General features: G+C 47.7%; 56 non-coding genes across 56 annotated transcripts; 6 read left to right on the top strand and 50 right to left on the bottom strand.

Moving 5' to 3' along the window:
• Positions 1-401: 401 nt before the first annotated feature.
• trnaq-uug (transfer RNA glutamine (anticodon UUG)) lies at positions 402-473 on the bottom strand. Its single transcript has one exon. It is a non-coding gene; the product is annotated as a tRNA-Gln (tRNA).
• A 113-nt stretch (positions 474-586) lies between these two features.
• Positions 587-658, bottom strand: trnaq-uug (transfer RNA glutamine (anticodon UUG)). The gene has a single exon. It is a non-coding gene; the product is annotated as a tRNA-Gln (tRNA).
• Positions 659-794: 136 nt separating this feature from the next.
• Positions 795-867, bottom strand: trnaf-gaa (transfer RNA phenylalanine (anticodon GAA)). Its single transcript has one exon. It is a non-coding gene; the product is annotated as a tRNA-Phe (tRNA).
• Positions 868-963: 96 nt separating this feature from the next.
• trnai-aau (transfer RNA isoleucine (anticodon AAU)) lies at positions 964-1,037 on the bottom strand. Its single transcript has one exon. It is a non-coding gene; the product is annotated as a tRNA-Ile (tRNA).
• Positions 1,038-1,134: 97 nt separating this feature from the next.
• Positions 1,135-1,206, bottom strand: trnap-ugg (transfer RNA proline (anticodon UGG)). The gene has a single exon. It is a non-coding gene; the product is annotated as a tRNA-Pro (tRNA).
• Positions 1,207-1,735: 529 nt separating this feature from the next.
• trnaa-agc (transfer RNA alanine (anticodon AGC)) lies at positions 1,736-1,808 on the top strand. The gene has a single exon. It is a non-coding gene; the product is annotated as a tRNA-Ala (tRNA).
• Positions 1,809-1,962: 154 nt separating this feature from the next.
• On the bottom strand, positions 1,963-2,034 carry trnaq-cug (transfer RNA glutamine (anticodon CUG)). The gene has a single exon. It is a non-coding gene; the product is annotated as a tRNA-Gln (tRNA).
• A 114-nt stretch (positions 2,035-2,148) lies between these two features.
• On the bottom strand, positions 2,149-2,220 carry trnaq-uug (transfer RNA glutamine (anticodon UUG)). Its single transcript has one exon. It is a non-coding gene; the product is annotated as a tRNA-Gln (tRNA).
• Positions 2,221-2,356: 136 nt separating this feature from the next.
• trnaf-gaa (transfer RNA phenylalanine (anticodon GAA)) lies at positions 2,357-2,429 on the bottom strand. Its single transcript has one exon. It is a non-coding gene; the product is annotated as a tRNA-Phe (tRNA).
• Positions 2,430-2,525: 96 nt separating this feature from the next.
• Positions 2,526-2,598, bottom strand: trnai-aau (transfer RNA isoleucine (anticodon AAU)). The gene has a single exon. It is a non-coding gene; the product is annotated as a tRNA-Ile (tRNA).
• A 97-nt stretch (positions 2,599-2,695) lies between these two features.
• Positions 2,696-2,767, bottom strand: trnap-ugg (transfer RNA proline (anticodon UGG)). Its single transcript has one exon. It is a non-coding gene; the product is annotated as a tRNA-Pro (tRNA).
• A 532-nt stretch (positions 2,768-3,299) lies between these two features.
• On the top strand, positions 3,300-3,372 carry trnaa-agc (transfer RNA alanine (anticodon AGC)). The gene has a single exon. It is a non-coding gene; the product is annotated as a tRNA-Ala (tRNA).
• A 154-nt stretch (positions 3,373-3,526) lies between these two features.
• trnaq-cug (transfer RNA glutamine (anticodon CUG)) lies at positions 3,527-3,598 on the bottom strand. The gene has a single exon. It is a non-coding gene; the product is annotated as a tRNA-Gln (tRNA).
• Positions 3,599-3,712: 114 nt separating this feature from the next.
• On the bottom strand, positions 3,713-3,784 carry trnaq-uug (transfer RNA glutamine (anticodon UUG)). The gene has a single exon. It is a non-coding gene; the product is annotated as a tRNA-Gln (tRNA).
• A 136-nt stretch (positions 3,785-3,920) lies between these two features.
• trnaf-gaa (transfer RNA phenylalanine (anticodon GAA)) lies at positions 3,921-3,993 on the bottom strand. Its single transcript has one exon. It is a non-coding gene; the product is annotated as a tRNA-Phe (tRNA).
• Positions 3,994-4,089: 96 nt separating this feature from the next.
• trnai-aau (transfer RNA isoleucine (anticodon AAU)) lies at positions 4,090-4,162 on the bottom strand. The gene has a single exon. It is a non-coding gene; the product is annotated as a tRNA-Ile (tRNA).
• Positions 4,163-4,259: 97 nt separating this feature from the next.
• trnap-ugg (transfer RNA proline (anticodon UGG)) lies at positions 4,260-4,331 on the bottom strand. Its single transcript has one exon. It is a non-coding gene; the product is annotated as a tRNA-Pro (tRNA).
• Positions 4,332-4,863: 532 nt separating this feature from the next.
• trnaa-agc (transfer RNA alanine (anticodon AGC)) lies at positions 4,864-4,936 on the top strand. The gene has a single exon. It is a non-coding gene; the product is annotated as a tRNA-Ala (tRNA).
• A 154-nt stretch (positions 4,937-5,090) lies between these two features.
• trnaq-cug (transfer RNA glutamine (anticodon CUG)) lies at positions 5,091-5,162 on the bottom strand. The gene has a single exon. It is a non-coding gene; the product is annotated as a tRNA-Gln (tRNA).
• A 114-nt stretch (positions 5,163-5,276) lies between these two features.
• Positions 5,277-5,348, bottom strand: trnaq-uug (transfer RNA glutamine (anticodon UUG)). The gene has a single exon. It is a non-coding gene; the product is annotated as a tRNA-Gln (tRNA).
• Positions 5,349-5,484: 136 nt separating this feature from the next.
• On the bottom strand, positions 5,485-5,557 carry trnaf-aaa (transfer RNA phenylalanine (anticodon AAA)). Its single transcript has one exon. It is a non-coding gene; the product is annotated as a tRNA-Phe (tRNA).
• Positions 5,558-5,653: 96 nt separating this feature from the next.
• trnai-aau (transfer RNA isoleucine (anticodon AAU)) lies at positions 5,654-5,727 on the bottom strand. Its single transcript has one exon. It is a non-coding gene; the product is annotated as a tRNA-Ile (tRNA).
• A 97-nt stretch (positions 5,728-5,824) lies between these two features.
• On the bottom strand, positions 5,825-5,896 carry trnap-ugg (transfer RNA proline (anticodon UGG)). The gene has a single exon. It is a non-coding gene; the product is annotated as a tRNA-Pro (tRNA).
• Positions 5,897-16,111: 10,215 nt separating this feature from the next.
• Positions 16,112-16,183, bottom strand: trnaq-cug (transfer RNA glutamine (anticodon CUG)). The gene has a single exon. It is a non-coding gene; the product is annotated as a tRNA-Gln (tRNA).
• Positions 16,184-16,297: 114 nt separating this feature from the next.
• On the bottom strand, positions 16,298-16,369 carry trnaq-uug (transfer RNA glutamine (anticodon UUG)). The gene has a single exon. It is a non-coding gene; the product is annotated as a tRNA-Gln (tRNA).
• A 136-nt stretch (positions 16,370-16,505) lies between these two features.
• On the bottom strand, positions 16,506-16,578 carry trnaf-gaa (transfer RNA phenylalanine (anticodon GAA)). The gene has a single exon. It is a non-coding gene; the product is annotated as a tRNA-Phe (tRNA).
• A 96-nt stretch (positions 16,579-16,674) lies between these two features.
• On the bottom strand, positions 16,675-16,748 carry trnai-aau (transfer RNA isoleucine (anticodon AAU)). The gene has a single exon. It is a non-coding gene; the product is annotated as a tRNA-Ile (tRNA).
• A 97-nt stretch (positions 16,749-16,845) lies between these two features.
• Positions 16,846-16,917, bottom strand: trnap-ugg (transfer RNA proline (anticodon UGG)). The gene has a single exon. It is a non-coding gene; the product is annotated as a tRNA-Pro (tRNA).
• A 529-nt stretch (positions 16,918-17,446) lies between these two features.
• trnaa-agc (transfer RNA alanine (anticodon AGC)) lies at positions 17,447-17,519 on the top strand. The gene has a single exon. It is a non-coding gene; the product is annotated as a tRNA-Ala (tRNA).
• Positions 17,520-17,673: 154 nt separating this feature from the next.
• trnaq-cug (transfer RNA glutamine (anticodon CUG)) lies at positions 17,674-17,745 on the bottom strand. Its single transcript has one exon. It is a non-coding gene; the product is annotated as a tRNA-Gln (tRNA).
• Positions 17,746-17,859: 114 nt separating this feature from the next.
• trnaq-uug (transfer RNA glutamine (anticodon UUG)) lies at positions 17,860-17,931 on the bottom strand. The gene has a single exon. It is a non-coding gene; the product is annotated as a tRNA-Gln (tRNA).
• Positions 17,932-18,067: 136 nt separating this feature from the next.
• Positions 18,068-18,140, bottom strand: trnaf-gaa (transfer RNA phenylalanine (anticodon GAA)). The gene has a single exon. It is a non-coding gene; the product is annotated as a tRNA-Phe (tRNA).
• A 96-nt stretch (positions 18,141-18,236) lies between these two features.
• On the bottom strand, positions 18,237-18,310 carry trnai-aau (transfer RNA isoleucine (anticodon AAU)). Its single transcript has one exon. It is a non-coding gene; the product is annotated as a tRNA-Ile (tRNA).
• A 97-nt stretch (positions 18,311-18,407) lies between these two features.
• Positions 18,408-18,480, bottom strand: trnap-ugg (transfer RNA proline (anticodon UGG)). Its single transcript has one exon. It is a non-coding gene; the product is annotated as a tRNA-Pro (tRNA).
• Positions 18,481-19,009: 529 nt separating this feature from the next.
• Positions 19,010-19,082, top strand: trnaa-agc (transfer RNA alanine (anticodon AGC)). Its single transcript has one exon. It is a non-coding gene; the product is annotated as a tRNA-Ala (tRNA).
• Positions 19,083-19,236: 154 nt separating this feature from the next.
• Positions 19,237-19,308, bottom strand: trnaq-cug (transfer RNA glutamine (anticodon CUG)). The gene has a single exon. It is a non-coding gene; the product is annotated as a tRNA-Gln (tRNA).
• A 114-nt stretch (positions 19,309-19,422) lies between these two features.
• trnaq-uug (transfer RNA glutamine (anticodon UUG)) lies at positions 19,423-19,494 on the bottom strand. Its single transcript has one exon. It is a non-coding gene; the product is annotated as a tRNA-Gln (tRNA).
• Positions 19,495-19,630: 136 nt separating this feature from the next.
• Positions 19,631-19,703, bottom strand: trnaf-gaa (transfer RNA phenylalanine (anticodon GAA)). The gene has a single exon. It is a non-coding gene; the product is annotated as a tRNA-Phe (tRNA).
• A 96-nt stretch (positions 19,704-19,799) lies between these two features.
• Positions 19,800-19,873, bottom strand: trnai-aau (transfer RNA isoleucine (anticodon AAU)). Its single transcript has one exon. It is a non-coding gene; the product is annotated as a tRNA-Ile (tRNA).
• A 97-nt stretch (positions 19,874-19,970) lies between these two features.
• trnap-ugg (transfer RNA proline (anticodon UGG)) lies at positions 19,971-20,042 on the bottom strand. Its single transcript has one exon. It is a non-coding gene; the product is annotated as a tRNA-Pro (tRNA).
• A 525-nt stretch (positions 20,043-20,567) lies between these two features.
• On the top strand, positions 20,568-20,640 carry trnaa-agc (transfer RNA alanine (anticodon AGC)). The gene has a single exon. It is a non-coding gene; the product is annotated as a tRNA-Ala (tRNA).
• A 154-nt stretch (positions 20,641-20,794) lies between these two features.
• trnaq-cug (transfer RNA glutamine (anticodon CUG)) lies at positions 20,795-20,866 on the bottom strand. Its single transcript has one exon. It is a non-coding gene; the product is annotated as a tRNA-Gln (tRNA).
• Positions 20,867-20,980: 114 nt separating this feature from the next.
• Positions 20,981-21,052, bottom strand: trnaq-uug (transfer RNA glutamine (anticodon UUG)). Its single transcript has one exon. It is a non-coding gene; the product is annotated as a tRNA-Gln (tRNA).
• Positions 21,053-21,188: 136 nt separating this feature from the next.
• trnaf-gaa (transfer RNA phenylalanine (anticodon GAA)) lies at positions 21,189-21,261 on the bottom strand. The gene has a single exon. It is a non-coding gene; the product is annotated as a tRNA-Phe (tRNA).
• Positions 21,262-21,357: 96 nt separating this feature from the next.
• trnai-aau (transfer RNA isoleucine (anticodon AAU)) lies at positions 21,358-21,431 on the bottom strand. The gene has a single exon. It is a non-coding gene; the product is annotated as a tRNA-Ile (tRNA).
• Positions 21,432-21,528: 97 nt separating this feature from the next.
• trnap-ugg (transfer RNA proline (anticodon UGG)) lies at positions 21,529-21,600 on the bottom strand. The gene has a single exon. It is a non-coding gene; the product is annotated as a tRNA-Pro (tRNA).
• A 643-nt stretch (positions 21,601-22,243) lies between these two features.
• trnaq-cug (transfer RNA glutamine (anticodon CUG)) lies at positions 22,244-22,315 on the bottom strand. Its single transcript has one exon. It is a non-coding gene; the product is annotated as a tRNA-Gln (tRNA).
• Positions 22,316-22,429: 114 nt separating this feature from the next.
• trnaq-uug (transfer RNA glutamine (anticodon UUG)) lies at positions 22,430-22,501 on the bottom strand. The gene has a single exon. It is a non-coding gene; the product is annotated as a tRNA-Gln (tRNA).
• A 136-nt stretch (positions 22,502-22,637) lies between these two features.
• On the bottom strand, positions 22,638-22,710 carry trnaf-gaa (transfer RNA phenylalanine (anticodon GAA)). The gene has a single exon. It is a non-coding gene; the product is annotated as a tRNA-Phe (tRNA).
• A 96-nt stretch (positions 22,711-22,806) lies between these two features.
• On the bottom strand, positions 22,807-22,880 carry trnai-aau (transfer RNA isoleucine (anticodon AAU)). The gene has a single exon. It is a non-coding gene; the product is annotated as a tRNA-Ile (tRNA).
• A 97-nt stretch (positions 22,881-22,977) lies between these two features.
• On the bottom strand, positions 22,978-23,049 carry trnap-ugg (transfer RNA proline (anticodon UGG)). Its single transcript has one exon. It is a non-coding gene; the product is annotated as a tRNA-Pro (tRNA).
• Positions 23,050-23,692: 643 nt separating this feature from the next.
• On the bottom strand, positions 23,693-23,764 carry trnaq-cug (transfer RNA glutamine (anticodon CUG)). The gene has a single exon. It is a non-coding gene; the product is annotated as a tRNA-Gln (tRNA).
• Positions 23,765-23,878: 114 nt separating this feature from the next.
• trnaq-uug (transfer RNA glutamine (anticodon UUG)) lies at positions 23,879-23,950 on the bottom strand. Its single transcript has one exon. It is a non-coding gene; the product is annotated as a tRNA-Gln (tRNA).
• A 136-nt stretch (positions 23,951-24,086) lies between these two features.
• Positions 24,087-24,159, bottom strand: trnaf-gaa (transfer RNA phenylalanine (anticodon GAA)). Its single transcript has one exon. It is a non-coding gene; the product is annotated as a tRNA-Phe (tRNA).
• Positions 24,160-24,255: 96 nt separating this feature from the next.
• Positions 24,256-24,328, bottom strand: trnai-aau (transfer RNA isoleucine (anticodon AAU)). Its single transcript has one exon. It is a non-coding gene; the product is annotated as a tRNA-Ile (tRNA).
• A 97-nt stretch (positions 24,329-24,425) lies between these two features.
• trnap-ugg (transfer RNA proline (anticodon UGG)) lies at positions 24,426-24,497 on the bottom strand. Its single transcript has one exon. It is a non-coding gene; the product is annotated as a tRNA-Pro (tRNA).
• Positions 24,498-24,692: the final 195 nt, after the last annotated feature.

Raw genomic sequence — 24,692 nt, forward strand, 5'->3', positions numbered from 1 at the left:
ACCAAAAGCAAAGAAGACAAATAGCAACAACAAAAGAAAGAAAAAATTAACTGCAATGGAAGAAATGACACACCTCGAGACAAGGTCAAAGGCAAAGGAATGAAAGTGGGCCTTTGAATGGATTCAATAATGGTGGTGGAACTAACAGGGAGAAGATTCTGCCTTCTGCGGCCAGGGGAATTAGCTCAAATGGGAGAGCGCTCGCTTAGCATGCGAGAGGTAGCGGGATCGATGCCCGCATTCTCCAAAGGGCTCCTGTCCTTTTACGCGCACGTCCCCAAGGAGACAGACTGCGCTTTTTGCGGTGCGAAACGTACCCTCGCAGTTGCGTGAGCCTTTGGGGCCCACTGCTGTCAAAAGAATTTCTCAGAACGGGCCCTGCGCACATTCGTGGCAAAAGCAGGTCCCACCGAGATTTGAACGCGGATCGCTGGATTCAAAGTCCAGAGTGCTAACCGTTACACCATGGAACCTTGACGAGAGAAGCCGCTGCTCAGAGGAAAGCAAAGAAGAAGTCGCTTACGGCTCACCAGCAACAAAAATAAAGTTGAGTCTTTTTGTTTTTATCTGCCGCAAGAAGGCACGTAGGTTCCACCGAGATTTGAACTCGGATCGCTGGATTCAAAGTCCAGAGTGCTAACCGTTACACCATGGAACCACGAACGCCTCTTTGACAGCTGACCTGGAGGTAGATAGTGTTGCGGCTAGGGGGAACCAGTCAGAGCGAGGGGTTGTATCCCAGTGAGTTTTGGTCACTGGCCACCCTCGACCAAAAGACAAAAGAAAGCTGCATCTGCCGAAACCCGGGATTGAACCAGGGACCTTTAGATCTTCAGTCTAACGCTCTCCCAACTGAGCTATTTCGGCCACATCCACCTAGGGTTTGGTCTGCAGGGGTTTACGTGACACCACCCGTCGCTTTGAGAGATGAGCAGAGACGAGCTAACAGAGAACAAAAGACGTTGGCCCGTACGGGGATCGAACCCGCGACCTTGGCGTTATTAGCACCACGCTCTAACCAACTGAGCTAACCGGCCTGGCTCCGGCCAGACATCTGCCCAATTTCCCCAAAGTTTGCTGACTGCTCGTGGGCCCCTTAGCAGGCAGAAAAGCTTCAGGACCAAGCCTGACCACGGGCTCGTCCGGGATTTGAACCCGGGACCTCTCGCACCCAAAGCGAGAATCATACCCCTAGACCAACGAGCCACGCTCACGCAGCTGGCGCACCGCCGCCTGCCCTCGAGCGACGCTCTTCACGTGGCTTTGAATGCAGGGAGCATCCGGAAGTCTGCGCTTGTGGCAAAAAGCACCTCGATTTCTGAGAAACTTGTTTCTGCCCTGCTCTACTCACCCTGTTACGGTCCTCAGGTTTGCAGACTTACTTGACCGCAACAGTCACTTCTGATACAGGATCACAATCTTGTGAAAGCCAAGTGGATCGTTTGTAATAAAGCAACAACAACAAGAAAGCCCAAAAAACAACATTAAAAACACTGAATGAAACAAGCAAGCATTAGAAGAAATGAGTCTAAAAACAAACAAGTTGGCGGCGATCATAATAACCAATAGCAAAGAAGACAAATAGCAACAACAAAAGAAAGAAAAAATTAACTGCAATGGAAGAAATGACACACCTCGAGACAAGGTCAAAGGCAAAGGAATGAAAGTGGGCCTTTGAATGGATTCAATAATGGTGGTGGACCTAACAGGGAGAAGATTCTGCCTTCTGCGGCCAGGGGAATTAGCTCAAATGGTAGAGCGCTCGCTTAGCATGCGAGAGGTAGCGGGATCGATGCCCGCATTCTCCAAAGGGCTCCTGCCCTTTTACGCGCACGTCCCCAAGGAGACAGACTGCGCTTTTTGCGGTGCGAAACGTACCCTCGCAGTTGCGTGAGCCTTTGGGGCCCACTGCTGTCAAAAGGATTTCTCAGAACGGGCCCTGCGCACATTCGTGGCAAAAGCAGGTCCAACCGAGATTTTAACTCGGATCGCTGGATTCAGAGTCCAGAGTGCTAACCATTACACCATGGAACCTTGACGAGAGAGGCCACTGCTCAGAGGAAAGCAAAGAATAAGTCGCTTACGGCTCACCAGCAACAAAAATAAAGTTGAGCCTTTTTTGTTTTTATCTGCCGCAAGAAGGCACGTAGGTTCCACCGAGATTTGAACTCGGATCGCTGGATTCAAAGTCCAGAGTGCTAACCGTTACACCATGGAACCACGAGCGCCTCTTTGACAGCTGACCTGGAGGTAGATAGTGTTGCGGCTAGGGGGAACCAGTCTGAGCGAGGGGTTGTATCCCAGTGAGTTTTGGTCACTGGCCACCCTCGACCAAAAGACAAAAGAAAGCTGCATCTGCCGAAACCCGGGATTGAACCAGGGACCTTTAGATCTTCAGTCTAACGCTCTCCCAACTGAGCTATTTCGGCCACATCCACCTAGGGTTTGGTCTGCAGGGGTTTACGTGACACCACCCGTCGCTTTGAGAGAAGAGCAGAGACGAGCTAACAGAGAACAAAAGACGTTGGCCCGTACGGGATCGAACCCGCGACCTTGGCGCTATTAGCACCACGCTCTAACCAACTGAGCTAACCGGCCTGGCTCCGGCCAGACATCTGCCCAATTTCCCCAAAGTTTGCAGACTGCTCGTGGGCCCCTTAGCAGGCAGAAAAGCTTCAGGACCAAGCCTGACCACGGGCTCGTCCGGGATTTGAACCCGGGACCTCTCGCACCCAAAGCGAGAATCATACCCCTAGACCAACGAGCCACGCTCACGCAGCTGGCGCACCGCCGCCTGCCCTCGAGCGACGCTCTTCACGTGGCTTTGAATGCAGGGAGCATCCGGAAGTCTGCGCTTGTGGCAAAAAGCACCTCGATTTCTGAGAAACTTGTTTCTGCCCTGCTCTACTCACCCTGTTACGGTCCTCAGGTTTGCAGACTTACTTGACCGCAACAGTCACTTCTGATACAGGATCACAATCTTGTGAAAGCCAAGTGGATCGTTTGTAATAAAGCAACAACAACAACAAGAAAGCCCAAAAAACAACATTAAAAACACTGAATGAAACAAGCAAGCATTAGAAGAAATGAGTCTAAAAACAAACAAGTTGGCGGCGATCATAATAACCAATAGCAAAGAAGACAAATAGCAACAACAAAAGAAAGAAAAAATTAACTGCAATGGAAGAAATGACACACCTCGAGACAAGGTCAAAGGCAAAGGAATGAAAGTGGGCCTTTGAATGGATTCAATAATGGTGGTGGACCTAACAGGGAGAAGATTCTGCCTTCTGCGGCCAGGGGAATTAGCTCAAATGGTAGAGCGCTCGCTTAGCATGCGAGAGGTAGCGGGATCGATGCCCGCATTCTCCAAAGGGCTCCTGCCCTTTTACGCGCACGTCCCCAAGGAGACAGACTGCGCTTTTTGCAGTGCGAAACGTACCCTCGCAGTTGCGTGAGCCTTTGGGGCCCACTGCTGTCAAAAGGATTTCTCAGAACGGGCCCTGCGCACATTCGTGGCAAACGCAGGTCCAACCGAGATTTTAACTCGGATCGCTGGATTCAGAGTCCAGAGTGCTAACCATTACACCATGGAACCTTGACGAGAGAGGCCACTGCTCAGAGGAAAGCAAAGAATAAGTCGCTTACGGCTCACCAGCAACAAAAATAAAGTTGAGCCTTTTTTGTTTTTATCTGCCGCAAGAAGGCACGTAGGTTCCACCGAGATTTGAACTCGGATCGCTGGATTCAAAGTCCAGAGTGCTAACCGTTACACCATGGAACCACGAGCGCCTCTTTGACAGCTGACCTGGAGGTAGATAGTGTTGCGGCTAGGGGGAACCAGTCAGAGCGAGGGGTTGTATCCCAGTGAGTTTTGGTCACTGGCCACCCTCGACCAAAAGACAAAAGAAAGCTGCATCTGCCGAAACCCGGGATTGAACCAGGGACCTTTAGATCTTCAGTCTAACGCTCTCCCAACTGAGCTATTTCGGCCACATCCACCTAGGGTTTGGTCTGCAGGGGTTTACGTGACACCACCCGTCGCTTTGAGAGAAGAGCAGAGACGAGCTAACAGAGAACAAAAGACGTTGGCCCGTACGGGATCGAACCCGCGACCTTGGCGCTATTAGCACCACGCTCTAACCAACTGAGCTAACCGGCCTGGCTCCGGCCAGACATCTGCCCAATTTCCCCAAAGTTTGCAGACTGCTCGTGGGCCCCTTAGCAGGCAGAAAAGCTTCAGGACCAAGCCTGACCACGGGCTCGTCCGGGATTTGAACCCGGGACCTCTCGCACCCAAAGCGAGAATCATACCCCTAGACCAACGAGCCACGCTCACGCAGCTGGCGCACCGCCGCCTGCCCTCGAGCGACGCTCTTCACGTGGCTTTGAATGCAGGGAGCATCCGGAAGTCTGCGCTTGTGGCAAAAAGCACCTCGATTTCTGAGAAACTTGTTTCTGCCCTGCTCTACTCACCCTGTTACGGTCCTCAGGTTTGCAGACTTACTTGACCGCAACAGTCACTTCTGATACAGGATCACAATCTTGTGAAAGCCAAGTGGATCGTTTGTAATAAAGCAACAACAACAACAAGAAAGCCCAAAAAACAACATTAAAAACACTGAATGAAACAAGCAAGCATTAGAAGAAATGAGTCTAAAAACAAACAAGTTGGCGGCGATCATAATAACCAATAGCAAAGAAGACAAATAGCAACAACAAAAGAAAGAAAAAATTAACTGCAATGGAAGAAATGACACACCTCGAGACAAGGTCAAAGGCAAAGGAATGAAAGTGGGCCTTTGAATGGATTCAATAATGGTGATGGACCTAACAGGGAGAAGATTCTGACCTCTGCGGCCAGGGGAATTAGCTCAAATGGTAGAGCGCTCGCTTAGCATGCGAGAGGTAGCGGGATCGATGCCCGCATTCTCCAAAGGGCTCCTGCCCTTTTACGCGCACGTCCCCAAGGAGACAGACTGCGCTTTTTGCGGTGCGAAACGTACCCTCGCAGTTGCGTGAGCCTTTGGGGCCCACTGCTGTCAAAAGAATTTCTCAGAACGGGCCCTGCGCACATTCGTGGCAAAAGCAGGTCCCACCGAGATTTGAACTCGGATCGCTGGATTCAGAGTCCAGAGTGCTAACCATTACACCATGGAACCTTGACGAGAGAGGCCGCTGCTCAGAGGAAAGCAAAGAAGAAGTCGCTTACGGCTCACCAGCAACAAAAATAAAGTTGAGCTTTTTTTGTTTTTATCTGCCGCAAGAAGGCACGTAGGTTCCACCGAGATTTGAACTCGGATCGCTGGATTCAAAGTCCAGAGTGCTAACCGTTACACCATGGAACCACGAGCGCCTCTTTGACAGCTGACCTGGAGGTAGATAGTGTTGCGGCTAGGGGGAACCAGTCAGAGCGAGGGGTTGTATCCCAGTGAGTTTTGGTCACTGGCCACCCTCGACCAAAAGACAAAAGAAAGCTGCATCTGCCGAAACGCGGGATTGAACCAGGGACCTTTAGATCTTTAGTCTAACGCTCTCCCAACTGAGCTATTTCGGCCACATCCCCCTAGGGTTTGGTCTGCAGGGGTTTACGTGACACCACCCGTCGCTTTGAGAGAAGAGCAGAGACGAGCTAACAGAGAACAAAAGACGTTGGCCCGTACGGGGATCGAACCCGCGACCTTGGCGTTATTAGCACCACGCTCTAACCAACTGAGCTAACCGGCCTGGCTCCGGACAGACGTCTGCCCAATTTCTCCAAAATTTGCTGACTGCTCGTGGGCCCCTTAGCAGGCAGAAAAGCTTCAGGACCAAGCCTGAACACGGGCTCGTCCGGGATTTGAACTCGGGACCTCTCGCACCCAAAGCGAGAATCATACCCCTAGACCAACGAGCCACGCTCACGCAGCTGGCGCACCGCCGCCTGCCCTCGAGCGACGCTCTTCACGTGGCTTTGAATGCAGGGAGCATCCGGAAGTCTGCGCTTGTGGCAAAAAGCACCTCGATTTCTGAGAAACTTGTTTCTGCCCTGCTCTACTCACCCTGTTACGGTCCTCAGGGGTGCAGACTTACTTGACCGCAACAGTCACTTCTGATACAGGATCACAATCTTGTGAAAGCCAAGTGGATCGTTTGTAATAAAGCAACAACAACAAGAAAGCCCAAAAAACAACATTAAAAACACTGAATGAAACAAGCAAGCATTAGAAGAAATGAGTCTAAAAACAAACAAGTTGGCGGCGATCATAATAACCAAAAGCAAAGAAGACAAATAGCAACAACAAAAGAAAGAAAAAATTAACTGCAATGGAAGAAATGACACACCTCGAGACAAGGTCAAAGGCAAAGGAATGAAAGTGGGCCTTTGAATGGATTCAATAATGGTGGTGGACCTAACAGGGAGAAGATTCTGCTGTGGCCAGGGGAATTAGCTCAAATGGTAGAGTGCTCGCTGCGCAAAAGAAGGAGCCCAATCTTTGAGCCCCCCCTCGCAAGCGAAAAAGACGCGAAAACGCAAGTGTGCCGACAAGTTTCCCCTGCAACAATATTCGGGCTATATTCCTGTGCGGTATGGATGAGTTTTAGTTACATGTGAAATACGTCACCCTCGGCGGGCTGGATTCGAACCCGCGGTCTGCGCGACTGAGTCGAAGTCCCGTTCTGAATCAAATGATTCGCGAATCGCGAAACTTGATCCGGTTGGACTGATTCGAAACAGTGAATCATCACGTTGACGCTTTACGTCGTATTAAAAACACGCCCCATCCCACCTTGTTTTTATTTTTATTTTATTTTTTACAAATCTCGCCCTAGACATAACATTATATTGATTGATATTTATTAATTTGTGTATGTTATTTTTAAAAGGCATATTACATGTTTATGTTTATGGTTAAATACGCGATCCGATTGGAGCGAATCGTCACGTTGACAGTTTCCGTCGTATTAAAACACGCCCCCATCCTCACCTGCTTTTTCCACAAATCGCGCCCTAGACATATCAATATGTTGATTGATATTTATTATTTTGTGAAAATAATTGTTTGGTAAATATGTATAAACATAAATGTATATGATATATGTTTATGGTTAAATAAAACGAATTAAAATGTTGATATGTTAAGTAGTTGATTTTATGTTTTATGTTAATTATGTTTATAATATTTTTAAAAGGCATATTACTTGTTTATGTTTAAATTAATGAATAAAATGTTTTCTCAAAGATTATTATTATTTTTTTTGTATATGTGGGACATGATTTGATGGATATCATTTATCAGATTTAATTTATCTGATCAAAAGACACTTTAAATGTTCAAATGTAAAATGTTTAATTTACATGAACATAATATACATACACATAATATATACAGAAAAGATATAATTTATTGAGGAGGATACAGTATTGAGGGGTATACAGGACAATATGAAAAAGTGGGCCCGTGTAATATATATAAATACAAAAAAAAAGACATTTATTATATTTATTGAGGGGTATACAGGACAATATGAAGGAGTGGGCCCATGTAATAAAAACAAAATATATACAGGAACGATATTATTTATTGAGGAACATACCAGAAAATATGAAAGAATGGGCCCATGTAATATAAATAAAATATATACAGTAAAATATATTTATTAAGGAAGATACCGGATAATGTGAAAGAGTGGGCCCGTGTAAAATACAAAATATATACAGAAAATAAATTATTTATTGAGGAGGATACCGAACAGTATGAAAGAGTGGGCACATGTAAACAAAATATATACAGAAAAAATTGTCTTTATTGAGGAGGTTTATGTAGCTGGCGCTGTTCTGCCAACCAGTCATCGAAAGACTTTCCATTTGAGGCACTCGGGCAAAATGTGGCATTGCCATATCGACTATGGCCGAACTCTTTAGTTTTGGGCTGCCCACATTTGCTGCATCTGTTAAAAGTAACCCCTCGCACATACTTTCTCTTGTGGACGCCGCTTTCCTCCTCCAGGGCCCGTCGGCGCCTGTTCCTCTGGGTGTAACGGGACACAGGAGCATCAGACGCAGGAGCAGGTGGAGCTGGGCCTGCACTCGATGTTGAAGCACCAGAAGAGGGGATCACCACTGACACAGTCATGTCCGGGTTAAGGACTAGTGTGCCAAACAATGACCCAGGTGCTGAAATGGGCTGCACTACTTCTGATGCTGTGGGGGCAGGTGCAATGGGGCACTGTGTGGTGGTGGTAGCAGCGGGCCGTCGACCTGGCCGCAGGATCGGAGCCTGTCCTTCCCGATTTGGCAGAAGGATAAATGGATGTTTTGGCCCTGATGTTGATGGCGCTTCATCCAATTTTTCCCTTGGCAGAGGAAGCTGCGCATCGGCCACAGCAATTGGGTCAGGTGAAGTCAGTCCCTGAGCGAGGACACTCATTTCCTGATTCTTCTGCCGACGCTGAAACCTGACAATAAATTACTTGTATTATAAATATGTTTTAAGAAGTATTCATTTAATTTGAAGCAAATAATGTCCCTTGCTTACCACTGAATGAGTGTCTTCTGGTTTAGCTCAAACAGCTGGATCATGGTTTCATCCATCAGCCTTCGACAGTTAAGCACCAGCTCTCGGATGTGGTGGTAATCGGTGAGGATTTTAGACCACCTGGGGGTGCAAACTCCAGCCTTCTTGGTCGGCGACTTGTGTAAAGCACACAGCTTGATACAAATTGCCTCAACCAAGCGACTGGTGTTGGGCCACTGTGCTGGACCCCCAGGATGTCCAATCAGACACCGTTTAACACTCTCCACACCCGGTGTGACTCCGGTCCGCTTCGGTGCTTTAAAGCGCCCATGTGTCAGCTGAGGCTGATGTCGAGGCTGATAGTTGACCCGCTGTTTGTCAGAGTCAGGGAGAGCTGTCCACAGCTGGATGACCTCTGTCACCTGCAGGTCAGTGAGGTAAGGAGCCTCACGAAGACCCACTAGGTAACCAGCCAGGTCCTGGACCTTGTCCCACCCAGCGATGCCATCGGGTCCAATGACTGCTCCCTAGTAAATGCAGATTAATATTAATATAAGTGAAATAAAATGGTATTGAAATTAAATAAAGCCCTTTTTTACCTGAAATAAAGTGTTTTACCTGAGCCTCGTTGGAGAGACTACTTCCAGTGTCGGATGGCTGTGACAGCACTGAAGGGGCAGGGGCAAGATGCTGTCCTTCTCCGCCAGATGATGCGGACGGCTCAGCCGGTGATGCCGGGGACTGAGGCAGAGGCAAAGATGAGGGGCTGTTTTTAAGATCACGGCAGGGGTCATTCTCATACAGCACTGGAACTGTGATGTCCTCCGTGATCTCTTCGTCAAACCCCTCATCTTGCAGGTCCTGGTCATCAACTGCCTCCACCAGCCTGTCTTCCTCCTCTGGGTTCTGGAGCACTGGAGTCAGTGTTTTGCCAGTCTGGCTGTAAAGGTACTCCATTCCCAGCAATTCACCTACAAGAATAAAATGGGAAAAAAGAAAGTGTTCTTAACATTTTGTCTAATACATTAAAGGCTAAATAGATAAAATAGTACAATATATGAATGTGATCTCCCTGTTCATCTATGAATTTTTTTGTTTTGCAAAAATAATTCAAATGATCTATAAAAAAACAAAAACATGAATTAATGAATTTCTTGCCTGTATATGCTCCAGGAGGGCGATAGCGCTCATCCCAGGGCTTCCCGAAGACAGCTTGGCTAAGCCGGTCCACAGCCTCCCTCATGGCACAGCCATATGTCCGGATGGAGGATGCTCCTTTTATGGCGTCTTCCATCCGGTCATCATTCCAACGCATCAAGCCCTCAAGGAGATACGCTTGAAAATGCGCATCACTGGCACTGGTTCCTAAAAATTAAATAAACAAAAAAGTTTTGTACTTCACATGAGGTGCTATGAGGTAACTGGTTACATGTAATAGAGTTACATAATTACAATACAATTACACAACACATGCATGTATATATTTAAGAAAAATATATGTATATATATTAAATATATTTATATATAATATAAATTATATAATAAATATATACATGTAATTATTTTCAAATGTGTGTCTTTATTTATACATAATAAACACATATATTACACATATATTATATAAACAACTTTTGAATGTGAGTAATCGCAATTTAAATTACATTAAAAATTATAGCTACTAGTGACTTGTCAGGCAATACAGCTTTGTTAATGCTTATGACATCAGAAAAGAACTGTAGTATTACTGTAGAGTGTGACATTTATTCATGTGACATTACTTTAAAGTAATGGAAGCAGTTATAGTGCTTATATTTTTGACAAAAAAAATTGTAATCCGTATGTATGTAATACCTGGAATAAAACGGTTTAGGTGGAGGTGGAAAGACTCCAAGGAGGTAGAGCCACGGGCACACCTGTAGCAGCACAGCTCCACACCGCCCTTCTTCAGTGTCCCCTTCTTCATGTACAGCGGAAAGTTCTCTGGGTCTTGGATACACGGAACGTGCTTCCGCTGTTCCTTCCATATCTGCTGGATCCGTTCGTGATTCAGCAGAGGAACTCCCAGAGTGTCCTTCCCGTCCGCACTGTCGAACAGATCAATCAGTGACCCGATCAATCTGGTGGTCTCCTCCACCCCCCTGGTCCTCCTCCGGCAGTGCAGTGCCAACTCTCTCCGGGTAATGCGAGCACTGACCGCCCTTTCTGAGATGTGGCCAGTCCTCTTTGCCGCCAGCTCACCCTCCTTTGCACTGCGAAGTGCAGCCACATCCTCTGGATCCCACTGAAAGATGCACGTGGACAGACGGGCCATGAAGATCCCGTAGAGTGGATGAGCCTCTGTCGTGACACCTGCAGCAAATCGCCGCATGAAATGCCAGATGTCGAGGCGCACTTCAAGCTCGACCCACTCCGAGAACATCATCTTCACCTGACACTGGCCATGCTGACTGCAGCAATCTCTGTCCACGTACATCACTTTTGGGGCTGCCTCTCCTGCGTCCCGGTAGCGCTTCATCAGGCCAGCTGCCATGTGGTCCAGTCCATGTCCCTCGGCGGCTGTAAGCACAGATACGAGGACTTGGCCGTGTTCATTCCCCACATTTGTACACCAGGCAGCTGTACCTGAAGCAGCACCTGCAAGTTTCTTTGTGACCTATTGGGAAAAATAAAAGGGTGACAAAACTGTATTCATTGTGTATGCACATATATCCATATCTGGCAAATTTCTGGATATAAACAGGACTGTGATACCTTTTTAGTGGAGTCCATCTTGAGAACAGAGCCGCGGACAGATGTTATTTTGGCTTTGACCTCATGCAGTCGCCACAGAACATCCCTGGCGTACACGGCTAAGAGCCACTTAGGCTTAGGCAGGGCAGGTAAAAGGGGAGGCTCAGCAAATACAGGAGGCTGCACAAGGGAGGACCTTGTGAACGGTTCGCAGGCAGTCAGGTACTGCAGAACACGCTGTGTCCATGCCTCACTGTGCTGTTCCGTCAGCTTCTTGTACAGCTGAGTCACACTGTTGCCCAGTGTCCTCTCCCTCATCATCCTCAGCACCCGGTTGTCACATGAGTATCTAAGGAAACAACAATATAATCATGAAAATGCTTTGGTTGTAGAAAAAAAACACAGATAAAAGTGCCTAATAATGAATGATTGTCATGAATTACCTGTATGTCAGCAAAGCTGGAAACTGACTGCGGTGGCCCATATCCAGCTGCCCTAAGATGTCCTCGGACCAGGCAGGATACTTCTTTTTGCAGCCTTTGCACTCCAGATACTCAGTGGCAAGGTCATACCACCCGTCGATGTCCAAAACCTTGCGCACGGTGCGGTAAAGTCCTGCTGCTGTTAGCCTGTGCCTACCACAGTCTGGGCGAACACAGACAAGAGGAAATAACCACATCTTCAGCGGCATCCACAAGAAAAGGGGCCGACAGAAGAAGAGGTCTGGTGAGGCGGGTGGCTGACTGTTAATTAAAGGGGGCTGAGGAGGATACCACCAAAGCTTCAGCTGGGACACTAGTTCTGGCTTGCCGGTTCGTGGGTTGGCCTTAAATAGTGTGTTCCGGATCCACTCATGCTGGAAAGGTGGAAGATGATCTTTCCAGTGGCCTGGGAGCTCAGCTGGTGGCTGATGATGTGGAGGATCTGGTGTTTTTGCTGTTTCCGCCAATGGAGACGGACCGGCACAGGCCTCTGAGTAAACAGTAACAAAAACAATATAAGGATGGTATAAGGTTGGATTTGATAGAACTACGCCATAAATGCAGCCCACAAACAGCCTGCGAAGCAGTAATTTTGGAGGAGTGTTAATAATCGTTTTGAATATATTAAGGCATAACAGTGAAGAAAATGGTACTAGTGTTAAGAAGCAAAGAACACAGCGTACACTTTATTGATGTAAGAAAAATGGAATTAGTACAGTTCTTTGAGAATGAGAATCTGTTGTGATTAAGTAAGGAAAATGAGGTGTGATGAATTCAGTAATGATGCGCACAGACATGAAGCATGCACACATATACAATAAGGAAAAACTGTTCTTCTCATCATAAGAACAATGACTCTCCACCATCCTGTCTGCTCAGGGGGAGCTAAAGAGTGAGTGAGTGAGTGAGAATAGCAAGCAGTGTGAGAAAGTTATCTAGTGATTGTTTAACAACGGATAAGTTTAGAAACGCAAATAAATACACTGACACCTTTGGACATCCTTAACCTTTTGAAGAAATCCCACTTGAGGCATGATGTGACATAATTCTGTATTGTAAACAAAAATATTAAAAAAATTTGATTTTTATTTTTAATGCTTCCCATTGTGTTTTCACAAAACATTCTTATAACATTTGTATTTGTGTCATATGCCACACCTGTATTCAGCTGTGCTTCACATTGTGATGCAGCAAATACCAGCTCCTCATCATCATCTTCAGCAGTGGAAACGGAAGTGCCTGGAGCACAAATGTTACAACTATTACTGTGACCAATACACAGAGACAAGTGTATGTAAGGTGGTGCTTACTTACCTGTAGCGAAAAGCTGTCTTCGGGCCAAAGTTTCTGCTGCTGGAGAAGGTAAAGTAGACTGCACTAATGGATCTGGAAACAGCAAGTGGACAGGTTTGCCATAACAATAAATGAATACGTGTACAATTTCTGTAGGGAAAACGTAATATTCACACTCCTACTCACAGTGTTTAACTGGTGACACGAGTTTTTTCGCCAGCTGTGAAGGAGACAAATGTTTGCCATGCGCCAACAGCGCTTTCACAGTGGCGGTCCGCTGTACACCAGTTCGGATGGCTGCAGGTGGAGGTGCAGAGGTACTGGAGGCTGCGGCTGGAGGTACAGAGGCACTGGAGGTTGCAGGTGGACGTGCAGGACGTACACTGGTGCCCACAGCAGAAGCCTGCCTTTTCAGGACATATGTCTTGAAAATGGCCATGTTGGTGTTTGGCCTGGCATCGGCCTTAACCAGGTACCTGATGAGGGCTTGGGCCTCCTTGCTTTGGTCCTCATAAACTTCCTTCATGGACCGGCCCTGGAAGTCACCAAACTCCACCATCAAGCAGCCCTGGTCTCCAGATGCTCGGGCTTCTGCTTGCATTTCCTGCTTCCTCTCATACTTCTCCACTTCTTCAGCCATCTCTCTGATATGAGAAGTGTACTGTAGGAAGAGCTGTTTATTTTCGGACAGGGGGGTTGTCTGCGCTGTCTCCTTGGAAATGCTGAGCACCAAATACACTGCGTACCCCAGAGAGTTTTCCAGGAGCCATCTAAATCTCTGGCCCTGGTACTTCCCAAACTGAAGTTTGCAGTGAGCCAGTACTAAAAACTGGTCACTGGGGTCTCCACCGTTTGTGCTGACAAAAGAACGGGACTCTGCCAGCACCTGCTCCTTGGGTTTGGCCCTTCCCGACTCCATATTTTCAAGGCGCTTCGCCTCCTCCGATGGCGCCATGAGGAGCCGGCACGATGTTGCCGATTGGCGGCGAAAAAAGGGGTAAGCGTACATTTTCTGTAATGAAGATCAGAAAGAGACTATTACCTCTAGCAAACTGAAAGATACCTGTATGTTAAGTGTGTAATGATAATTTAACAAGCTACATGTAAACCATATTACTGTGGTAATAAACATGGACAGGAATCTGATATATGTACAAACATATGTAAAGTCAAATATGAAGTCTGAAATTTCCTTCTAGTAATAATTCTAGGCTCGGAGGAGGTCACTAGTATTATTACCAAATATAAGTAATATATATAAGCAGAGCTGGGTAGTAACTGATTACATGTTATTTCATCTGAATTACATAATCAGAATCCAAAAATTAAGTACCTGTATTTAGATTAAAAAATATATATATTTTAAAATATTCCGAATCAGACTAAAGTTACTTTTTTTATGCATTATATGATTTTATTTTATTTTATTTACACAATGACATTAAATTATTCCTAACTGATATATACTTCCTAATTCCTCTTTTTGATCTTTTAAATTTCTTTTCTAAAACAGCCTACTGCTTATATTCATAAAAAAAAGTCTTCCAGTTTTGTGGACACTCACACAAAGACCAGTCACTAGTCAGGTGGAGATACAGCATTTGACCACTGATTTACAAAAATCATTTCAGGTTTGCATAAAGTGTTTCAACATTGCATCAACTACTGATAAACACATTCATTTTTATTTGAAAGATCACACTGTAGATATTTTTAACCACCTTCAACAAAGGCTTTTGTCTTTCAAACACATTATCATGCACACATTTTAACTAATATATTTAATTAACATACTTAAATTGAATATTTTAATAATTATCACATTTTCATGTTCATTGGTCCTCTGATGAGGTTATGGTCACAAGACATGCAGGTAAACAAAAAGAATATATATCATTTTTGTGCATTTTTAATTGATTTTAAAATGATTTACTTTAATTTATTATTTTTATGGTTTAATTAATTAGTAGTTTTTTATTTAACTCCCTGCAGTTATTTCACAAACATGTGTTAAATGCACTTAGTGTTGTTAATAACAACAAATACAATCTATTTTCTTATTCTTTTTTTCAAGATTACCCTGTTTAAATCAATGTGATAAACAAGTTAGGTCAAAAGTAATCTAAAAGTAACGTAAAAGTAGTCTGACTAACTTATATTACCTAAAATGTGTAATGTAACTGTTAATGGTTTAAATAACTAACTACAATTTGTCTTGTAACTTGGAATTAGTAACGAATTAACTTACAGTCATTACAGTTACAGTAAGTAAGTTACCCAGCTCTCTGTCTCTCTACATATATAAGTAAATAAATATTTTAATATTAGTATTCTTTTCTTCGCACACAATACACACATAGTAATGTAGGCTAATTAGGACTGTCGATGATTTTAACCTATCTGATCAGTAGCGACATGTTTTGTTCTGTATTTATCATTTAAAAAGTTACAGGTTCGCAAATACTTCAGAAAACGTGTGCTATACATGCATTGGCACGTTCTATTTTCCAAAAATACACACTATTTATGAACAAATAACGATATTAAATTATATTTAAAAATGAAGTACACCTTAGCCTTACCTATTGCAAAGATCGATGACAATAATAAACGGTCGCAGCGATTGGTCAAAAGTGAGCCACGGGAGAGTAACGCGATTGGTCAAAAGTGAGCCACGGGAGAGAAACGCGATTGATCAAAAGTAAGCCCCAGAGAGAAACGCGATTGGTCAAAAGTAAGCCCAGGAGAGAAACGTGATTGGTCAAAAGTAAGCCCAGGAGAGAAACGTGATTGGTCAAAAGTAAGCCCAGGAGAGAAACGTGATTGGTCAAAAGTAAGCCCAGGAAAGAAACGCGATTGGCTCATGTGGGCTTACTTTGGGCTTACTTTGGCTCAATCGGTGGGATGCAGTAGGCGCAAGCGAGAGGTAGCGGGATCGATGCCCGCATTCTCCAAAGGGCTCCTGCCCTTTTACGCGCACGTCCCCAAGGAGACAGACTGCGCTTTTTGCGGTGCGAAACGTACCCTCGCAGTTGCGTGAGCCTTTGGGTCCCACTGCTGTCAAAAGGATTTCTCAGAACGGGCCCTGCGCACATTCGTGGCAAAAGCAGGTCCCACCGAGATTTGAACTCGGATCGCTGGATTCAGAGTCCAGAGTGCTAACCATTACACCATGGAACCTTGACGAGAGAGGCCGCTGCTCAGAGGAAAGCAAAGAAGAAGTCGCTTACGGCTCACCAGCAACAAAAATAAAGTTGAGCCTTTTTTGTTTTTATCTGCCGCAAGAAGGCACGTAGGTTCCACCGAGATTTGAACTCGGATCGCTGGATTCAAAGTCCAGAGTGCTAACCGTTACACCATGGAACCACGAGCGCCTCTTTGACAGCTGACCTGGAGGTAGATAGTGTTGCGGCTAGGGGGAACCAGTCAGAGCGAGGGGTTGTATCCCAGTGAGTTTTGGTCACTGGCCACCCTCGACCAAAAGACAAAAGAAAGCTGCATCTGCCGAAACCCGGGATTGAACCAGGGACCTTTAGATCTTCAGTCTAACGCTCTCCCAACTGAGCTATTTCGGCCACATCCCCCTAGGGTTTGGTCTGCAGGGGTTTACGTGACACCACCCGTCGCTTTGAGAGAAGAGCAGAGACGAGCTAACAGAGAACAAAAGACGTTGGCCCGTACGGGGATCGAACCCGCGACCTTGGCGTTATTAGCACCACGCTCTAACCAACTGAGCTAACCGGCCTGGCTCCGGCCAGACGTCTGCCCAATTTCCCCAAAATTTGCTGACTGCTCGTGGGCCCCTTAGCAGGCAGAAAAGCTTCAGGACCAAGCCTGACCACGGGCTCGTCCGGGATTTGAACCCGGGACCTCTCGCACCCAAAGCGAGAATCATACCCCTAGACCAACGAGCCACGCTCACGCAGCTGGCGCACCGCCGCCTGCCCTCGAGCGACGCTCTTCACGTGGCTTTGAATGCAGGGAGCATCCGGAAGTCTGCGCTTGTGGCAAAAAGCACCTCGATTTCTGAGAAACTTGTTTCTGCCCTGCTCTACTCACCCTGTTACGGTCCTCAGGGGTGCAGACTTACTTGACCGCAACAGTCACTTCTGATACAGGATCACAATCTTGTGAAAGCCAAGTGGATCGTTTGTAATAAAGCAACAACAACAAGAAAGCCCAAAAAACAACATTAAAAACACTGAATGAAACAAGCAAGCATTAGAAGAAATGAGTCTAAAAACAAACAAGTTGGCGGCGATCATAATAACCAAAAGCAAAGAAGACAAATAGCAACAACAAAAGAAAGAAAAAATTAACTGCAATGGAAGAAATGACACACCTCGAGACAAGGTCAAAGGCAAAGGAATGAAAGTGGGCCTTTGAATGGATTCAATAATGGTGGTGGACCTAACAGGGAGAAGATTCTGCCTTCTGCGGCCAGGGGAATTAGCTCAAATGGTAGAGCGCTCGCTTAGCATGCGAGAGGTAGCGGGATCGATGCCCGCATTCTCCAAAGGGCTCCTGACCTTTTACGAGCACGTCCCCAAGGAGACAGACTGCGCTTTTTGCGGTGCGAAACGTACCCTCGCAGTTGCGTGAGCCTTTGGGGCCCACTGCTGTCAAAAGGATTTCTCAGAACGGGCCCTGCGCACATTCGTGGCAAAAGCAGGTCCCACCGAGATTTGAACTCGGATCGCTGGATTCAGAGTCCAGAGTGCTAATCATTACACCATGGAACCTTGACGAGAGAGGCCGCTGCTCAGAGGAAAGCAAAGAAGAAGTCGCTTACGGCTCACCAGCAACAAAAATAAAGTTGAGCCTTTTTTGTTTTTATCTGCCGCAAGAAGGCACGTAGGTTCCACCGAGATTTGAACTCGGATCGCTGGATTCAAAGTCCAGAGTGCTAACCGTTACACCATGGAACCACGAGCGCCTCTTTGACAGCTGACCTGGAGGTAGATAGTGTTGCGGCTAGGGGGAACCAGTCAGAGCGAGGGGTTGTATCCCAGTGAGTTTTGGTCACTGGCCACCCTCGACCAAAAGACAAAAGAAAGCTGCATCTGCCGAAACCCGGGATTGAACCAGGGACCTTTAGATCTTCAGTCTAACGCTCTCCCAACTGAGCTATTTCGGCCACATCCTCCTAGGGTTTGGTCTGCAGGGGTTTACGTGACACCACCCGTCGCTTTGAGAGAAGAGCAGAGACGAGCTAACAGAGAACAAAAGACGTTGGCCCGTACGGGGATCGAACCCGCGACCTTGGCGTTATTAGCACCACGCTCTAACCAACTGAGCTAACCGGCCTGGCTCCGGCCAGACGTCTGCCCAATTTCCCCAAAATTTACTGACTGCTCGTGGGCCCCTTAGCAGGCAGAAAAGCTTCAGGACCAAGCCTGACCACGGGCTCGTCCGGGATTTTGAACCCGGGACCTCTCGCACCCAAAGCGAGAATCATACCCCTAGACCAACGAGCCACGCTCACGCAGCTGGCGCACCGCCGCCTGCCCTCGAGCGACGCTCTTCACGTGGCTTTGAATGCAGGGAGCATCCGGAAGTCTGCGCTTGTGGCAAAAAGCACCTCGATTTCTGAGAAACGTGTTTCTGCCCTGCTCTACTCACCCTGTTACCGTCCTCAGGGGTGCAGACTTACTTGACCGCAACAGTCACTTCTGATACAGGATCACAATCTTGTGAAAGCCAAGTGGATCGTTTGTAATAAAGCAACAACAACAAGAAAGCCCAAAAAACAACATTAAAAACACTGAATGAAACAAGCAAGCATTAGAAGAAATGAGTCTAAAAACAAACAAGTTGGCGGCGATCATAATAACCAAAAGCAAAGAAGACAAATAGCAACAACAAAAGAAAGAAAAAATTAACTGCAATGGAAGAAATGACACACCTCGAGACAAGGTCAAAGGCAAAGGAATGAAAGTGGGCCTTTGAATGGATTCAATAATGGTGGTGGACCTAACAGGGAGAAGATTCTGCCTTCTGCGGCCAGGGGAATTAGCTCAAATGGTAGAGCGCTCGCTTAGCATGCGAGAGGTAGCGGGATCGATGCCCGCATTCTCCAAAGGGCTCCTGACCTTTTACGAGCACGTCCCCAAGGAGACAGACTGCGCTTTTTGCGGTGCGAAACGTACCCTCGCAGTTGCGTGAGCCTTTGGGGCCCACTGCTGTCAAAAGGATTTCTCAGAACGGGCCCTGCGCACATTCGTGGCAAAAGCAGGTCCCACCGAGATTTGAACTCTGATCGCTGGATTCAGAGTCCAGAGTGCTAATCATTACACCATGGAACCTTGACGAGAGAGGCCGCTGCTCAGAGGAAAGCAAAGAAGAAGTCGCTTACGGCTCACCAGCAACAAAAATAAAGTTGAGCCTTTTTTGTTTTTATCTGCCGCAAGAAGGCACGTAGGTTCCACCGAGATTTGAACTCGGATCGCTGGATTCAAAGTCCAGAGTGCTAACCGTTACACCATGGAACCACGAGCGCCTCTTTGACAGCTGACCTGGAGGTAGATAGTGTTGCGGCTAGGGGGAACCAGTCAGAGCGAGGGGTTGTATCCCAGTGAGTTTTGGTCACTGGCCACCCTCGACCAAAAGACAAAAGAAAGCTGCATCTGCCGAAACCCGGGATTGAACCAGGGACCTTTAGATCTTCAGTCTAACGCTCTCCCAACTGAGCTATTTCGGCCACATCCCCCTAGGGTTTGGTCTGCAGGGGTTTACGTGACACCACCCGTCGCTTTGAGAGAAGAGCAGAGACGAGCTAACAGAGAACAAAAGACGTTGGCCCGTACGGGGATCGAACCCGCGACCTTGGCGTTATTAGCACCACGCTCTAACCAACTGAGCTAACCGGCCTGGCTCCGGACAGACGTCTGCCCAATTTCTCCAAAATTTGCTGACTGCTCGTGGGCCCCTTAGCAGGCAGAAAAGCTTCAGGACCAAGCCTGAACACCGGCTCGTCCGGGATTTGAACTCGGGACCTCTCGCACCCAAAGCGAGAATCATACCCCTAGACCAACGAGCCACGCTCACGCAGCTGGCGCACCGCCGCCTGCCCTCGAGCGACGCTCTTCACGTGGCTTTGAATGCAGGGAGCATCCGGAAGTCTGCGCTTGTGGCAAAAAGCACCTCGATTTCTGAGAAACTTGTTTCTGCCCTGCTCTACTCACCCTGTTACGGTCCTCAGGGGTGCAGACTTACTTGACCGCAACAGTCACTTCTGATACAGGATCACAATCTTGTGAAAGCCAAGTGGATCGTTTGTAATAAAGCAACAACAACAAGAAAGCCCAAAAAACAACATTAAAAACACTGAATGAAACAAGCAAGCATTAGAAGAAATGAGTCTAAAAACAAACAAGTTGGCGGCGATCATAATAACCAAAAGCAAAGAAGACAAATAGCAACAACAAAAGAAAGAAAAAATTAACTGCAATGGAAGAAATGACACACCTCGAGACAAGGTCAAAGGCAAAGGAATGAAAGTGGGCCTTTGAATGGATTCAATAATGGTGGTGGACCTAACAGGGAGAAGATTCTGCTGTGGCCAGGGGAATTAGCTCAAATGGTAGAGTGCTCGCTTAGCATGCGAGAGGTAGCGGGATCGATGCCCGCATTCTCCAAAGGGCTCCTGCCCTTTTACGCGCACGTCCCCAAGGAGACAGACTGCGCTTTTTGCGGTGCGAAACGTACCCTCGCAGTTGCGTGAGCCTTTGGGTCCCACTGCTGTCAAAAGGATTTCTCAGAACGGGCCCTGCGCACATTCGTGGCAAAAGCAGGTCCCACCGAGATTTGAACTCGGATCGCTGGATTCAGAGTCCAGAGTGCTAACCATTACACCATGGAACCTTGACGAGAGAGGCCGCTGCTCAGAGGAAAGCAAAGAAGAAGTCGCTTACGGCTCACCAGCAACAAAAATAAAGTTGAGCCTTTTTTGTTTTTATCTGCCGCAAGAAGGCACGTAGGTTCCACCGAGATTTGAACTCGGATCGCTGGATTCAAAGTCCAGAGTGCTAACCGTTACACCATGGAACCACGAGCGCCTCTTTGACAGCTGACCTGGAGGTAGATAGTGTTGCGGCTAGGGGGAACCAGTCAGAGCGAGGGGTTGTATCCCAGTGAGTTTTGGTCACTGGCCACCCTCGACCAAAAGACAAAAGAAAGCTGCATCTGCCGAAACCCGGGATTGAACCAGGGACCTTTAGATCTTCAGTCTAACGCTCTCCCAACTGAGCTATTTCGGCCACATCCCCCTAGGGTTTGGTCTGCAGGGGTTTACGTGACACCACCCGTCGCTTTGAGAGAAGAGCAGAGACGAGCTAACAGAGAACAAAAGACGTTGGCCCGTACGGGGATCGAACCCGCGACCTTGGCGTTATTAGCACCACGCTCTAACCAACTGAGCTAACCGGCCTGGCTCCGGACAGACGTCTGCCCAATTTCTCCAAAATTTGCTGACTGCTCGTGGGCCCCTTAGCAGGCAGAAAAGCTTCAGGACCAAGCCTGAACACGGGCTCGTCCGGGATTTGAACTCGGGACCTCTCGCACCCAAAGCGAGAATCATACCCCTAGACCAACGAGCCACGCTCACGCAGCTGGCGCACCGCCGCCTGCCCTCGAGCGACGCTCTTCACGTGGCTTTGAATGCAGGGAGCATCCGGAAGTCTGCGCTTGTGGCAAAAAGCACCTCGATTTCTGAGAAACTTGTTTCTGCCCTGCTCTACTCACCCTGTTACGGTCCTCAGGGGTGCAGACTTACTTGACCGCAACAGTCACTTCTGATACAGGATCACAATCTTGTGAAAGCCAAGTGGATCGTTTGTAATAAAGCAACAACAACAAGAAAGCCCAAAAAACAACATTAAAAACACTGAATGAAACAAGCAAGCATTAGAAGAAATGAGTCTAAAAACAAACAAGTTGGCGGCGATCATAATAACCAAAAGCAAAGAAGACAAATAGCAACAACAAAAGAAAGAAAAAATTAACTGCATCTCCAGGGGAATTAGCTCAAATGGTAGAGCGCTCGCTTAGCATGCGAGAGGTAGCGGGATGGATGCCCGCATTCTCCAAAGGGCTCCTGCCCTTTTACGCGCACGTCCCCAAGGAGACAGACTGCGCTTTTTGCGGTGCGAAACGTACCCTCGCAGTTGCGTGAGCCTTTGGGGCCCACTGCTGTCAAAAGAATTTCTCAGAACGGGCCCTGCGCACATTCGTGGCAAAAGCAGGTCCCACCGAGATTTGAACTCGGATCGCTGGATTCAGAGTCCAGAGTGCTAACCATTACACCATGGAACCTTGACGAGAGAGGCCGCTGCTCAGAGGAAAACAAAGAAGAAGTCGCTTACGGCTCACCAGCAACAAAAATGAAGTTGAGCTTTTTTTGTTTTTATCTGCCGCAAGAAGGCACGTAGGTTCCACCGAGATTTGAACTCGGATCGCTGGATTCAAAGTCCAGAGTGCTAACCGTTACACCATGGAACCACGAGCGCCTCTTTGACAGCTGACCTGGAGGTAGATAGTGTTGCGGCTAGGGGGAACCAGTCAGAGCGAGGGGTTGTATCCCAGTGAGTTTTGGTCACTGGCCACCCTCGACCAAAAGACAAAAGAAAGCTGCATCTGCCGAAACGCGGGATTGAACCAGGGACCTTTAGATCTTCAGTCTAACGCTCTCCCAACTGAGCTATTTCGGCCACATCCCCCTAGGGTTTGGTCTGCAGGGGTTTACGTGACACCACCCGTCGCTTTGAGAGAAGAGCAGAGACGAGCTAACAGAGAACAAAAGACGTTGGCCCGTACGGGGATCGAACCCGCGACCTTGGCGTTATTAGCACCACGCTCTAACCAACTGAGCTAACCGGCCTGGCTCCGGCCAGACGTCTGCCCAATTTCCCCAAAGTTTGCTGACTGCTCGTGGGCCCCTTAGCAGGCAGAAAAGCTTCAGGACCAAGCCTGACCACGGGCTCGTCCGGGATTTGAACCCGGGACCTCTCGCACCCAAAGCGAGAATCATACCCCTAGACCAACGAGCCGCGCTCACGCAGCTGGCGCACCGCCGCCTGCCCTCGAGCGACGCTCTTCACGTGGCTTTGAATGCAGGGAGCATCCGGAAGTCTGCGCTTGTGGCAAAAAGCACCTCGATTTCTGAGAAACTTGTTTCTGCCCTGCTCTACTCACCCTGTTACGGTCCTCAGGGGTGCAGACTTACTTGACCGCAACAGTCACTTCTGATACAGGATCACAATCTTGTGAAAGCCAAGTGGATCGTTTGTAATAAAGCAACAACAACAAGAAAGCCCAAAAAACAACATTAAAAACACTGAATGAAACAAGCAAGCATTAGAAGAAATGAGTCTAAAAACAAACAAGTTGGCGGCGATCATAATAACCAAAAGCAAAGAAGACAAACAGCAACAACAAAAGAAAGAAAAAATTAACTGCATCTCCAGGGGAATTAGCTCAAATGGTAGAGCGCTCGCTTAGCATGCGAGAGGTAGCGGGATGGATGCCCGCATTCTCCAAAGGGCTCCTGCCCTTTTACGCGCACGTCCCCAAGGAGACAGACTGCGCTTTTTGCGGTGCGAAACGTACCCTCGCAGTTGCGTGAGCCTTTGGGGCCCACTGCTGTCAAAAGAATTTCTCAGAACGGGCCCTGCGCACATTCGTGGCAAAAGCAGGTCCAACCGAGATTTGAACTCGGATCGCTGGATTCAGAGTCCAGAGTGCTAACCATTACACCATGGAACCTTGACGAGAGAGGCCACTGCTCAGAGGAAAGCAAAGAAGAAGTCGCTTACGGCTCACCAGCAACAAAAATAAAGTTGAGCCTTTTTTGTTTTTATCTGCCGCAAGAAGGCACGTAGGTTCCACCGAGATTTGAACTCGGATCGCTGGATTCAAAGTCCAGAGTGCTAACCGTTACACCATGGAACCACGAGCGCCTCTTTGACAGCTGACCTGGAGGTAGATAGTGTTGCGGCTAGGGGGAACCAGTCAGAGCGAGGGGTTGTATCCCAGTGAGTTTTGGTCACTGGCCACCCTCGACCAAAAGACAAAAGAAAGCTGCATCTGCCGAAACCCGGGATTGAACCAGGGACCTTTAGATCTTCAGTCTAACGCTCTCCCAACTGAGCTATTTCGGCCACATCCACCTAGGGTTTGGTCTGCAGGGGTTTACGTGACACCACCCGTCGCTTTGAGAGAAGAGCAGAGACGAGCTAACAGAGAACAAAAGACGTTGGCCCGTACGGGATCGAACCCGCGACCTTGGCGCTATTAGCACCACGCTCTAACCAACTGAGCTAACCGGCCTGGCTCCGGCCAGACATCTGCCCAATTTCCCCAAAGTTTGCAGACTGCTCGTGGGCCCCTTAGCAGGCAGAAAAGCTTCAGGACCAAGCCTGACCACGGGCTCGTCCGGGATTTGAACCCGGGACCTCTCGCACCCAAAGCGAGAATCATACCCCTAGACCAACGAGCCACGCTCACGCAGCTGGCGCACCGCCGCCTGCCCTCGAGCGACGCTCTTCACGTGGCTTTGAATGCAGGGAGCATCCGGAAGTCTGCGCTTGTGGCAAAAAGCACCTCGATTTCTGAGAAACTTGTTTCTGCCCTGCTCTACTCACCCTGTTACGGTCCTCAGGTTTGCAGACTTACTTGACCGCAACAGTCACTT

The sequence above is a fragment of the Garra rufa genome, chromosome 21 (assembly GCF_049309525.1).
Source record: "Garra rufa chromosome 21, GarRuf1.0, whole genome shotgun sequence".
In the NCBI taxonomy this organism is placed as follows: domain Eukaryota; kingdom Metazoa; phylum Chordata; class Actinopteri; order Cypriniformes; family Cyprinidae; genus Garra; species Garra rufa.